Genomic DNA, 14,487 nt, shown 5'->3' with positions numbered 1-14,487 from the left:
TCTCTTTCACTTCTAGATGTTTTCCATGGAGATGGTGAGCCTATCCCTTTTAAAATTACCATAGCTTGTTAGATAAAGCCAAGATTTTATTGTCAGACAAACCTTTTTTCTAATCCTGACTCTGGTGCTTGAAAGTGGTGTGATTTAATCTCTCTGATTTTCAGTTTTCTCATCTCTAAAATGGGGATCATTATAGTACCTACCTTATAAATTTGTTGTCAAGATTAAATGACACCATGCATGCACTCTTAGAACAATGTCTGAGAACAGAAAGTCATTAATAAACAGTACCTATTGTTATTATTAATAATAGTATCAGTGATAGGCATCCCGGAGTAATTTGGGCAGAGAATAAAAACATATTTGCAAATCCTGCTTGAGGGACTGGGGGAAAGTATAGAAATATTAAACTTCCCCAGCCGGGGAATTCCTGATATTCTTGCAAGCATCAGGGACTAGCAATTTAATAGGCTGAGCCCTCGATCTTGGGGCTTGCCCTTATGAAACTTATTCCTGCAAAGGAGAATCTAAGACTACTTATAATTATGCCTAATAGTCACCCCCAGAGAACCTCTTTTGTTGTTCAGATATGGCCTCTTTCTCTAAGCCAACTCTGCAGGTAAGCTCACTGCCCTTTCCGTACGTGAGACATGACCCCCGGAGGTGTAAGTCTCCCTGGCAATGTGGGACATGACTCCCAGGTATGAGTCTGGACCTGGCATCATGGGATTGAGAAAGGCTTCTTGGACCAAAAGGAGGAAGAGAAATGAAACAAAACAAAGTTTCAGTGGTTGAGAGATTTCAAATAGAGTGAAGAGGTCACTCTGGAGGTTATTCTTATGCATTATACAGATATCCTATTTTAGTTTTTAATGTATTAGAATAGCTAGAAGGAAATACCTGAAACTGTTGAACTGTAATTCAGTGGCCTTGATTCTTGAAGATGACTGTATAACTATATAGCTTTTATGGTGTGACCATGTAATTGTGAAAACCTTGTGACTGACACTCCCTTTATTCCATGTGTGGTCAGATGAGTAAGAAATTAAAGACAATAAATAAATAAATAATGGGGGGGGATAAGGGGTATGGGATGTTTTGGGTGTTCTTTTTTATTTTTTTTCTTATTTTTATTTATTTATTTATTTATTTATGGAGTACTGGATATGTTCAAAAAGTGATTGTGGTGATGAATGCACAACTATATGATGATATCATGAACCACTTATTGTGCACTTTGGATGATTATCTGGTATGTGAATATATCTCAATAAAATTGCGTTAAAAATAATAGTATCAGTGATAGGATCCTGAGGATTAGCTAAATGGGTGGTTCCCAAACATGACTGAGGAGCAAAATCACATGGGGAGTTTTTTTTTTTTTTAAATACATGCACTCCAGCATCCCCCCCTAAGAATTCTAATTGAAGAGGCACGCGTGGAACTTGGGACTCTGTTTCAAAGCACCCCAGATGAGCTCAATAAAAGAAATCCCATGTTGATAACTTCTAAGCTGACCAAGAAAGCAATAAGTCATAATTAGAACAGGAAGTCAGAGGGCTCAGTGAAAAATATCCTTAAGGACAAAAATCCATAATCAACCTGTATAATTAAGAAACCGGAAGCTATTTATAGGTACCTTTGATTGACAATAAAAATGAAGGACAATTGGGAACTCTCAGACAAATAAAAAACTGTACAATCATCATGGCTCTAATAGTCAACATAATAAATTGTAGCATCATTCCCAGCCATTGAAGGAGTGTTAGAAAAGAGAATCCATCTGATCTTGACACATGAAACATGCTCCTTTCAGCAGCACTTCTTTAGTACCATACAAATACATTTTTTTTTCTCCTTGGGTCCAGTTACACTACTTGGTCCTGCTGGGGATAATATTTACATGAAAATTCATATTGGAAACACTGTTTACTGGTTTGACTTTTTTTTTTTACCAAATTTTTTATTTTGAAGGAATAGTAGATTCACATGTGGTTGTTAAGAAATAATAGAGAGAGGCGGGGCAAGATGGCAGACTGGTGACCTGTATGTTTTAGTTACTCCTCCAGGAAAGTAGGTAGAAAGCCAGGAACTGCGTGGACTGGACACCACAGAGCAATCTGACTTTGGGCATACTTCATACAACACTCATGAAAACGTGGAACTGCTGAGATCAGCGAAATCTGTAAGTTTTTGCGGCCAGGGGACCCGCGCCCCTCCCTGCCAGGCTCAGTCCCGTGGGAGGAGGGGCTGTCAGCTCCGGGAAGGAGAAGGGAGAACTGCAGTGGCAGCCCTTATCAGAAACTCATTCTACTGATCCAAACTCCAACCATAGATAGACTGAGACCAGACACCAGAGAATCTGAGAGCAGCCAGCCCAGCAGAGAGGAGACAGGCATAGAAAAAAAACAACACGAAAAACTCCAAAATAAAAGCGGAGGATTTTTGGAGTTCTGGTGAACATAGAAAGGGGAAGGGCAGAGCCCAGGCCCGAGCTCAGACCCTGAGGCGCATATGCAAATCCCGAAGAAAAGCTGATCTCTCTGCCCTGTGGACCTTTCCTTAATGGCCCTGGTTGCTTTGTCTCTTAGCATTTCAATAACCCATTAGATCTCTGAGGAGGGACCTTTTTTTTTTTTTTTTTTTTTTTTTAATCCTTTTTTCTTTTTCTAAAACAATTACTCTAAGAAGCCCAATACAGAAAGCTTCAAAGACTTGCTATTTGGGCAGGTCAAGTCAAGAGCAGAACTAGGAGAGCTCTGAGACAAAACGCAATAATCCAGTGGCTGAGAAAATTCACTAAACACCACAACTTCCCAAGAAAAGGGGGGTGTCCGCTCACAGCCATCATCCTGGTGGACAGGAAACACTCCTGCCCATCGCCAGCCCCATAGCCCAGAACTGCCCCAGACAACCCAGTGTGACGGAAGTGCTTCAAATAACAGGCACACACCACAAAACTGGGCGTGGACATTAGCCTTCCCTGCAACCTCAGCTGATTGTCCCAGAGTTGGGAAGGTAGAGCAGTGTGAATTAACAAAGCCCCATTCAGCCATCATTTCAGCAGACTGGGAGCCTCCCTACACAGCCCAGCAGCCCATAACTGCCCTGGAGGGACGGCACTCACCTGTGACATAGCACAGTCATCCCTCAACAGAGGACCCGGGGTGCACGGCCTGGAAGAGGGGCCCACTTGCAAGTCTCAGGAGCCATACGCCAATACCAAGGACTTGTGGGTCAGTGGCAGAGACAAACTGTGGCAGGACTGAACGGAAGGATTAGACTATTGCAGCAGCTTTAAAACTCTAGGATCACCAGGGAGATTTGATTGTTAGAGCCATCCCCCCCACTCCCTGACTGCCCAGAAACACGCCCCATATACAGGGCAGGCAACACCAACTACACACGCAAGCTTGGTACACCAATTGGACCCCACAAGACTCACTCCCCCACTCACCAAAAAGGCTAAGCAGGGGAGAACTGGCTTGTGGAGAACAGGTGGCTCGTGGATGCCACCTGCTGGTTAGTTAGAGAAAGTGTACTCCACGAAGCTGTAGATCTGATAAATTAGAGATAAGGACTTCAATTGGTCTACAAATCCTAAAAGAACCCTATCAAGTTCAGCAAATGCCACGAGGCCAAAAACAACAGAAAATTATAAAGCATATGAAAAAACCAGACGATATGGATAACCCAAGCCCAAGCACCCAAATCAAAAGATCAGAAGAGACACAGCACCTAGAGCAGCTACTCAAAGAACTAAAGATGAACAATGAGACCATAATACGGGAGACAAAGAAAATCAAGAAGACCCTAGAAGAGCATAAAGAAGACATTGCAAGACTAAATAAAAAAATGGATGATCTTATGGAAATTAAAGAAACTGTTGACCAAATTAAAAAGATTCTGGACACTCATAGTACAAGACTAGAGGAAGTTGAACAACGAATCAGTGACCTCGAAGATGACAGAATGGAAAATGAAAGCATAAAAGAAAGAATGGGGAAAAAAATTGAAAAAATCGAAATGGACCTCAGGGATATGATAGATAATATGAAACGTCCGAATATAAGACTCATTGGTGTCCCAGAAGGGGAAGAAAAGGGTAAAGGTCTAGGAAGAGTATTCAAAGAAATTGTTGGGGAAAACTTCCCAAATCTTCTAAACAACATAAATACACAAATCATAAATGCTCAGCGAACCCCAAATAGAATAAATCCAAATAAACCCACTCCGAGACATATACTGATCACACTGTCAAACACAGAAGAGAAGGAGCAAGTTCTGAAAGCAGCAAGAGAAAAGCAATTCACCACATACAAAGGAAACAGCATAAGACTAAGTAGTGACTACTCAGCAGCCACCATGGAGGCAAGAAGGCAGTGGCACGATATATTTAAAATTCTGAGTGAGAAAAATTTCCAGCCAAGAATACTTTATCCAGCAAAGCTCTCCTTCAAATTTGAGGGAGAGCTTAAATTTTTCACAGACAAACAAATGCTGAGAGAATTTGCTAACAAGAGACCTGCCCTACTGGAGATACTAAAGGGAGCCCTACAGACAGAGAAACAAAGAAAGGACAGAGAGACTTGGAGAAAGGTTCAGTACTAAAGAGATTCGGTATGGGTACAATAAAGGATATTAATAGACAGAGGGGAAAAATATGACAAACATAACCAAAGGATAAGATGGCTGATTCAAGAAATGCCTTCACGGTTATAACATTGAATGTAAATGGATTAAACTCCCCAATTAAAAGATATAGATTCGCACAATGGATCAAAAAAAATGAACCATCAATATGTTGCATACAAGAGACTCATCTTAGACACAGGGACACAAAGAAACTGAAAGTGAAAGGATGGAAAAAAATATTTCATGCAAGCTACAGCCAAAAGAAAGCAGGTGTAGTAATATTAATCTCAGATAAAATAGACTTCAAATGCAGGGATGTTTTCAGAGACAAAGAAGGCCACTACATACTAATAAAAGGGGCAATTCAGCAAGAAGAAATAACAATCGTAAATGTCTATGCACCCAATCAAGGTGCCACAAAATACATGAGAGAAACACTGGCAAAACTAAAGGAAGCAATTGATGTTTCCACAATTATTGTGGGAGACTTCAACACATCACTCTCTCCTATAGATAGATCAACCAGACAGAAGACCAATAAGGAAATTGAAAACCTAAACAATCTGATAAATGAATTAGATTTAACAGACATATACAGGACATTACATCCCAAATCACCAGGGTACACATACTTTTCTAGTGCTCATGGAACTTTCTCCAGAATAGATCATATGCTGGGACATAAAACAAGCCTCAATAAATTTAAAAAGATTGAAATTATTCAAAGCACATTCTCTGACCACAATGGAATACAATTAGAAGTCAATAACCATCAGAGACTTAGAAAATTCACAAATACCTGGAGGTTAAACAACACACTCCTAAACAATCAGTGGGTTAAAGAAGAAATAGCAAGAGAAATTGCTAAATATATAGAGACGAATGAAAATGAGAACACAACATACCAAAACTTATGGGATGCTGCAAAAGCAGTGCTAAGGGGGAAATTTATAGCACTAAACGCATATATTAAAAAGGAAGAAAGAGCCAAAATCAAAGAACTAATGGATCAACTGAAGAAGCTAGAAAATGAACAGCAAACCAATCCTAAACCAAGTACAAGAAAAGAAATAACAAGGATTAAAGCAGAAATAAATGACATAGAGAACAAAAAAACAATAGAGAGGATAAATATCACCAAAAGTTGGTTCTTTGAGAAGATCAACAAGATTGACAAGCCCCTAGCTAGACTGACAAAATCAAAAAGAGAGAAGACCCATATAAACAAAATAATGAATGAAAAAGGTGACATAACTGCAGATCCTGAAGAAATTAAAAAAATTATAAGAGGATACTATGAACAACTGTATGGCAACAAACTGGATAATGTAGAGGAAATGGACAATTTCCTGGAAACATATGAACAACCTAGACTGACCAGGGAAGAAATAGAAGACCTCAACCAACCCATCACAAGCAAAGAGATCCAATAAGTCATCAAAAATCTTCCCACAAATAAATGCCCAGGGCCAGATGGCTTCACAGGGGAATTCTACCAAACTTTCCAGAAAGAACTGACACCAATCTTACTCAAACTCTTTCAAAACATTGAAGAAAATGGAACACTACCTAACTCATTTTATGAAGCTAACATCAATCTAATACCAAAACCAGGCAAAGATGCTACAAAAAAGGAAAACTAACGGCCAATCTCCCTAATGAATATAGATGCAAAAATCCTCAACAAAATACTTGCAAATTGAATCCAAAGACACATTAAAAAAATCATACACCATGACCAAGTGGGGTTTATTCCAGGCATGCAAGGATGGTTCAACATAAGAAAATCAATCAATGTATTACAACACATTAACAAGTCAAAAGGGAAAAATCAATTGATCATCTCAATAGATGCTGAAAAAGCATTTGACAAAATCCAACATCCGTTTTTGATAAAAACACTTCAAAAGGTAGGAATTGAAGGAAACTTCCTCAACATGATAAAGAGCATATATGAAAAACCCACAGCCAGCATAGTACTCAATGGTGAGAGACTGAAAGCCTTCCCTCTAAGATCAGGAACAAGACAAGGATGCCCGCTGTCACCACTGTTATTCAACATTGTGCTGGAAGTGCTAGCCAGGGCAATCCGCCAAGACAAAGAAATAAAAGGCATCCAAATTGGAAAAGAAGAAGTAAAACTGTCATTGTTTGCAGATGATATGATCTTATATCTAGAAAACCCTGAGAAATCGACGATACAGCTACTAGAGCTAATAAACAAATTTAGCAAAGTAGCGGGATAGAAGGTTAATGCACATAAGTCAGTAATGTTTCTATATGCTAGAAATGAACAAACTGAAGAGACACTCAAGAAAAAGATACCATTTTCAATAGCAACTAAAAAAAATCAAGTACCTAGGAATAAACTTAACCAAAGATGTAAAAGACCTATACAAAGAAAACTACATAACTCTACTAAAAGAAATAGAAGGGGACCTTAAAAGATGGAAAAATATTCCATGTTCATGGATAGGAAGACTAAATGTCATTAAGATGTCAATTCTACCCAAACTCATCTACAGATTCAATGCAATCCCAATCAAAATTCCAACAACCTACTTTGCAGACTTGGAAAAGCTAGTTATCAAATTTATTTGGAAAGGGAAGATGCCTCGAATTGCTAAAGACACTCTAAAAAAGAAAAACGAAGTGGGAGGACTTACACTCCCTGACTTTGAAGCTTATTATAAAGCCACAGTTGCCAAAACAGCATGGTACTGGCACAAAGATAGACATATAGATCAATGGAGTCGAATTGAGAATTCAGAGATAGACCCTCAGATCTATGGCCGACTGATCTTTGATAAGGCCCCCAAAGTCACTGAACTGAGTCATAATGGTCTTTTCAACAAATGGGGCTGGGAGAGTTGGATATCCATATCCAAAAGAATGAAAGAGGACCCCTACCTCACCCCCTACACAAAAATTAACTCAAAATGGACCAAAGATCTCAATATAAAAGAAAGTACCATAAAACTCCTAGAAGATAATGTAGGAAAACATCTTCAAGACCTTGTATTAGGCGGCCACTTCCTAGACTTTACACCCAAAGCACAAGCAACAAAAGAGAAAATAGATAAATGGGAACTCCTCAAGCTTAGAAGTTTCTGCACCTCAAAGGAATTTCTCAAAAAGGTAAAGAGGCAGCCAACTCAATGGGAAAAAATTTTTGGAAACCATGTATCTGACAAAAGACTGATATCTTGCATATATAAAGAAATCCTACAACTCAATGACAATAGTACAGTCGGCCCAATTACAAAATGGGCAAAAGATATGAAAAGACAGTTCTCTGAAGAGGAAATACAAATGGCCAAGAAACACATGAAAAAATGTTCAGCTTCACTAGCTATTAGAGAGATGCAAATTAAGACCACAATGAGATACCATCTAACACCGGTTAGAATGGCTGCCATTAAACAAACAGGAAACTACAAATGCTGGAGGGGATGTGGAGAAATTGGAACTCTTATTCATTGTTGGTGGGACTGTATAATGGTTCAGCCACTCTGGAAGTCAGTCTGGCAGTTCCTTAGAAAACTAGATATAGAGTTACCATTCGATCCAGCGATTGCACTTCTCGGTATATACCCGGAAGATCGGAAAGCAGTGACACGAACAGATATCTGCACGCCAATGTTCATAGCAGCATTATTCACAATTGCCAAGAGATGGAAACAACCCAAATGTCCTTCAACAGATGAATGGATAAATAAAATGTGGTATATACACACGATGGAATACTACGCGGCAGTAAGAAGGAACGATCTGGTGAAACATATGACAACATGGATGAACCTTGAAGACATAATGCTGAGCGAAATAAGCCAGGCACAAAAAGAGAAATATTATATGCTACCACTAATGTGAACTTTGAAAAATGTAAAACAAATGGTTTATAATGTAGAATGTAGGGGAACTAGCAATAGAGAGCAATTAAGGAAGGGGGAACAATAATCCAAGAAGAACAGATAAGCTATTTAACGTTCTGGGGATGCCCAGGAATGACTATGGTCTGTTAATTTCTGATGGATATAGTAGGAGCAAGTTCACAGAAATGTTGCTATATTAGGTAACTTTCTTGGGGTAAAGTAGGAACATGTTGGAAGTTAAGCAGTTATCTTAGGTTAGTTGTCTTTTTCTTACTCCCTTGTTGTGGTCTCTTTGAAATGTTCTTTTATTGTATGTTTGTTTTCTTTTTAACTTTTTTTTCATACAGTTGATTTAAAAAAGAAGGGAAAGTTAAAAAAAAAAAAAAAAAGAAAAACAAGGAAAAAGAAAGATGTAGTGCCCCCTTGAGGAGCCTGTGGAGAATGCAGGGGTATTTGCCTACCCCACCTCCATGGTTGCTAACATGACCACATACATAGGGGACTGGTGGTTTGATGGGTTGAGCCCTCTACCACAGGTTTTACCCTTGGGAAGACGGTTGCTGCAAAGGAGAGGCTAGGCCTCCCTATGGTTGTGCCTAAGAGCCTCCTCCCGAATGCCTCTTTGTTGCTCAGATGTGGTCCTGTCTCTCTAGCTAAGCCAACTTGAAAGGTGAAATCACTGCCCTCCCCCCTACGTGGGATCAGACACCCAGGGGAGTGAATCTCCCTGGCAACGTGGAATATGACTCCCGGGGAGGAATGTAGACCTGGCATCGTGGGACGGAGAACATCTTCTTGACCAAAAGGGGGATGTGAAAGGAAATGAAATAAGCTTCAGTGGCAGAGAGATTCCAAAAGGAGCCGAGAGTTCACTCTGGTGGGCACTCTTATGCACACTTTAGACAACCCTTTTTAGGTTCTAAAGAATTGGGGTAGCTGGTGGTAGATACCTGAAACTATCAAACTACAACCCAGAACCCATGAATCTCGAAGACAGTTGTATAAAAATGTAGCTTATGAGGGGTGACAATGGGATTGGGAAAGCCATAAGGACCACACTCCACTTTGTCTAGTTTATGGATGGATGAGTAGAAAAATAGGGGAAGGAAACAAACAGACAAAGTTACCCAGTGTTCTTTTTTACTTCAATTGCTCTTTTTCACTCTAATTATTATTCTTGTTATTTTTGTGTGTGTGCTAATGAAGGTGTCAGGGATTGATTTGGGTGATGAATGTACCACTATGTAATGGTACTGTAAACAATCGAAAGTACGATTTGTTTTGTATGACTGCGTGGTATGTGAATATATCTCAATAAAATGAAGATTAAAAAAAAAAAAAAAAAAAGAAGCCTGCAGGGAAGTGCTTCATCTTAAGAGAGCAGGGATTGAGAAAGACTTAACTGATTTATGGAATATGGGCAGGGCCAGGACTAAGTGAGGACACTTCATCCATCTTCGCTGGGAAATAGTTGTAGATGCTTTACTTGAAAATATACAGTGCAAATGAGAGTGGCAGCTCAGGAATGAGATCAGGGCTGCAGATGAATGCAAATTTGAGAAATTGTTGGTGTAGAGTTGGTGCTATGAGAGAGGATTAAATCATGCAAGACAAGCAGAGCAGAAAGAGTAAAAGGATGAGAAGAATGTGCAAGGGACACCAACATTTATGAGGCAAAATAAAATCAGCCAACAAAGAGATTGAGAAAATCAGACAAGTGGAGAATTAGATGAGATTGATATAGTCAGTGCTATGAGAGGAGAGAGTTTCAAGAACTGGGAGTGGACATCAAGTCAGGAAAGAAGTGTGTCTCAAGAAGTTGGTATTTGACTCAAAGACAAAAAGTTGTGTAAGGAGTTTTCATTCACTGCCTGCTTAGCTCAGGGTCACATTTCTTATACCACTTTCTGTTTTTTTAATCTTTGTGTGAATTTGTTCATTGGAATATTTGGTGCTCAGTTACTGTATTAGATATTCAGAATATTCCCCAAAGATAAATAATTTGAGATAGTGTGTCACTTAAGCTGGAAAACAAATTTTATATCTGATACAGTTAACCACACCCTGAGTGGGGCATCTGGCTCACTTGCCTTTGACTTGTGACATGGTAGCTGTGCCAGTTTGGATGTATTATGTCCCCAAAATGCCATTATCTTTGATGCAATCTTGTGTGGGGAGACGTATTAATGTTGATTAGATTGTAATTCTTTGAGTGTTTCCATGGAGATGTGACCCACAGAACTGTGGGTGATGACTCTGATTGGATGGTTTCTGTGGAGGTGTGGCCCTGCCCATTAAGCGTGGCCTTGATTAGTTTACTGGAGCACTATATGAGCTCAGACAGAAGGAGCGAGCTTGCTACAGCCAAGAGGGACACTTTGAAGAATGCTCAGAAACTGAGAGAGGAGCTTCAGCTTACAGAGACATTTTGGAGATGGCCTTTGAAAGCAGACTTTTGCTCTGGAGAAGCTAAGAAAGGGAGGACAAATGTCCCAAGAGCAACTAAGAGTGACATTTTTGAGGAGCTGAAGCCTAGGGAGGAATGTTCTGAGAGAAAACCATTTTGAAACCAGAACTCTGGAGCAGATGCCACCCACATGCCTTTCCAGCTGACAGAGGTTTTCCGGAGGCCCTTGGCCATCCTCCAGTGAAGGTGTCTGATTATTGATGCCTTACCTTGGACAGTTTGTGGCCTTAAGACTATAACTGTGTAACCAAATAAACCCCCTTTATAAAAGCCAAAAAAAAAAAAAAAGAAAGAAATAATAGAGAGATCCCCTGTATTTTTTACCCATGGTAACATCTTGCAAAACTCTAGTACAATATCAGCACCAGGATATTGACCTTGATACAGTCAAAAACAGACTAGTTCCATCACCACAAGGGTCCCTTGAGTTTCCTTTTCATAGCCACACCAACTTCGCTACTGACCCCACCCTCTCTTTAACTCTTGGCAATCACTAATTCACTCTCCAGGTCTATAATATTATCATTTCAAGACCCTTATATAATTGCAATCTGATAATATATAGTCTTTTGGGGTTGACTTTTGTCAATAGGCACAATTCTCTGGAGATGCATACAGGTTGTTGCATGTATCAACAGTTCATTCCTTTTTATTGTTGAGTTGTATTCCACAGTGTAGATGCACCACACTTTGTTTAACCACTCACCCTTTGAGGGGTAGCTGGGTCGTTTCCAGTTTATGAATAAAGCTATTAAAAATATAGCTTCTATGGACATTTGTGTACAGGTTTCTGTGTGGATACCAACCTTCATATCCCTGAAATAAAGCCCATGCACGCAATTGCTGGGTTGTATGATAGTTGCATGCTGTATTTTTTTAAGAAGCTGCCAAACAGTTTTCTAGAGTGACTATACCTAAATTTTACTTTGCCACCAGCAATTTAAGAGTGATCCAGTTTCGGTACATCTTCATCTAATTTGGTATTCTCACTATTTTTTATTTTAGCCGGTCTCATAGGTGTGTACTGATACCACATTGTGGTTTAAATTTGCATTTCACTAATACCTAATGATGTTGAACATATTTTCAGGTGCTCATTTGCCATCTGTCTATCCTCTTTGATGAAATGTCTCTTCATATTTTTGCATAATTGGTTTGATTTTTTGAATCAAGAGATATATAAAGCAGACTCAAGATTTCATTAGAGTGGTAGGATGAAATTTATTTTACTTTTAATATTGTTATTATTTCATTTTATCTAAAACTCTAAAATGACTTACTATTTGCCAGATACTATTTTAACTGCTCAGAAATATTTATTTCAATGTAAGTGAAATTTAATCCTATGACATCTCTAGGGCTGTCATAATAATTTACCACAATCTGGTCGTTTAAACCAACAGAAACGTAGTCTATTACAGGTCTGGAGGCCAGAAGTCTAAAATCAACATGTCAGCAGTGATATGCTCCCTCTGAAGAGTCTTTAGAAGATTCCTTCCTTGCCTCTTCTTAGCTTCAGGTGGTTGCTGGCAAGCCTTGCTATTCCTTGGCTTGTAGTTGCAGCACTCCAATTTCTGCTCATATCTTCAAACGGCACTCTTCCATCTGTGTGTATCTGTATGACTCCAAATCTCTCTCACCTTAGAAGGACACTGTGCTGGTTTGAATCTATTATGTACCCCACAAAAGCCATGTTCTTTTTAATCCAGTCTTGTGGATGCAGAGCTTTTGACTGGGTTGTTTCCTTGGAGATGTGACCCCACCCATTTAAGGTGGGTTTTAGTTTGCTGGCATCCTCTATGAGAGGATAAAAGGCAGAGACATTTTGAAGAGAGCTCAGAGACACTTAGAGAGAAAACACCCAGAGACATTTTGGAGACAGCCATTGAAACCAGAACCAAGAGAGAAGCTAAGAGGTGAAATCCAGAGTTTGCCCTGGAGAAGCTAAGAGAGGACTGCCCCCAGATGCTTAGAGAGAAATGCTCTGGGAGAAACAAGCAAGGGTGTACAGGAGCAGAGAGACAAAAGCTAAGACAGAAGCCCAGAGGCATTTTGGAGAAAGCCACAGAAACCAGAAGCTAACCCCGGGAGAGAACCAGCAGACTCCAGTCATCTGCCTTCCCATGTGACAGAAGAACCTAAGATGCCATTGGCCTTTCTTCAGAGAAGGTATCATCCTATGATGCCTTAATTGGGACATTTTCATGGCCTTAGAACTGTAAATCTGTGAACTAATAGACTCCCATTGCAACAGCCAATCCATTTCTGGTATTCTGCATTTTGGCAGCTTTAGCAAACTGAGACAGTCACCAACCATTGGATTGAAGGCCCAGCCTAATCCAGTATAACCTCATAATTAACTTGATTGCATCTGCAAAGACCCTATTTCCAAATAAGGTCACATTCATATGTTAGGATTTCAGCATATCTTTTTGAGGGACTCAGTTCAACCCGCAACACCTATGAATTAGATACTGTTGATCTCCACTTGACAGATGAGGAAACTGGGGGCACAGAGAAGTTAAGTAACTGACCCAAGATTACACAGATAACCAGTGGGGGAGCTGAAATTTGAATTGTTATACACTTAACAATGTAAAATAATGTTATAGCTGGCAGAAGTCAGAAGTAGTGGGAGGAGGGAGAAAGTGGAGAGAAATACCTCTGAAATGAGAATTGAGAAATATTTTCTGAAATTAGTGGATTCCAGAAGAGAGATTTAAGTATAGTTTTTAAACTTATAGAGATAACCACTAAAAAGTTCTACTGCTAATAATAACAATATATAACTAATAAGATTTTGGGAAAGTCAGGAGCAGGTTAAGGAGGTGGCCTAAGTATGTTAAGATCTTAATCTTTTTTTAATAGAGAGTCAATAAGTACTTTCTAAATTTGGTAAAGCAATAAATAGAAGTAGAAACATATTATTTAGAGTAATAATGTTAATCGTAAGAAAAACTAAAAGCTAGAAACAGTTAAAAGTGGTTATCTCTGGAGAGTGGAAACTATTGATTGAACAAGAAACTTTTCTTTGCATTCTGTACTCAAATGTTCCATTTCTTTAAAATTGTATGCATGTATTATTTAGACCACCCCAGGAATTCTGATGTGGCCAGGTTTGACAGCCACTGAGCTAAATTACACCCAATATTCTGGGGCTGGTCTTCAAAGATAGGTGACGATGAACAGTTTACATATTGGGGTGGGGGAGTTCACTAGATGTGTTTATTCTGTTTGTACTATCCTTCACTTTGCACTTACCCTAGGATGCCATTTCTAACTCAATGTTCTTTTTTGCCCCTCTACCCCTCCTATTGCCCAAACTATTCCCCCTCAAAAGCAGAATAACTATTCCCCCTCAAAAGCAGAATCAGAAGATTGCTGACTATAACATTGTTAGGGTTAAACATAGGGAACTGATTAGTTTCCATCTTCCAAATTCCAGCTCCTCTCACAATATTAAAATCATTATCAAAAGGTGGCTCTTTTTTCAATGGAAAAGGTAATATG

The sequence above is a fragment of the Choloepus didactylus genome, chromosome X (assembly GCF_015220235.1).
Source record: "Choloepus didactylus isolate mChoDid1 chromosome X, mChoDid1.pri, whole genome shotgun sequence".
NCBI lineage: Eukaryota > Metazoa > Chordata > Mammalia > Pilosa > Megalonychidae > Choloepus > Choloepus didactylus.
Note: the sequence above shows the minus strand (reverse complement) of the source record.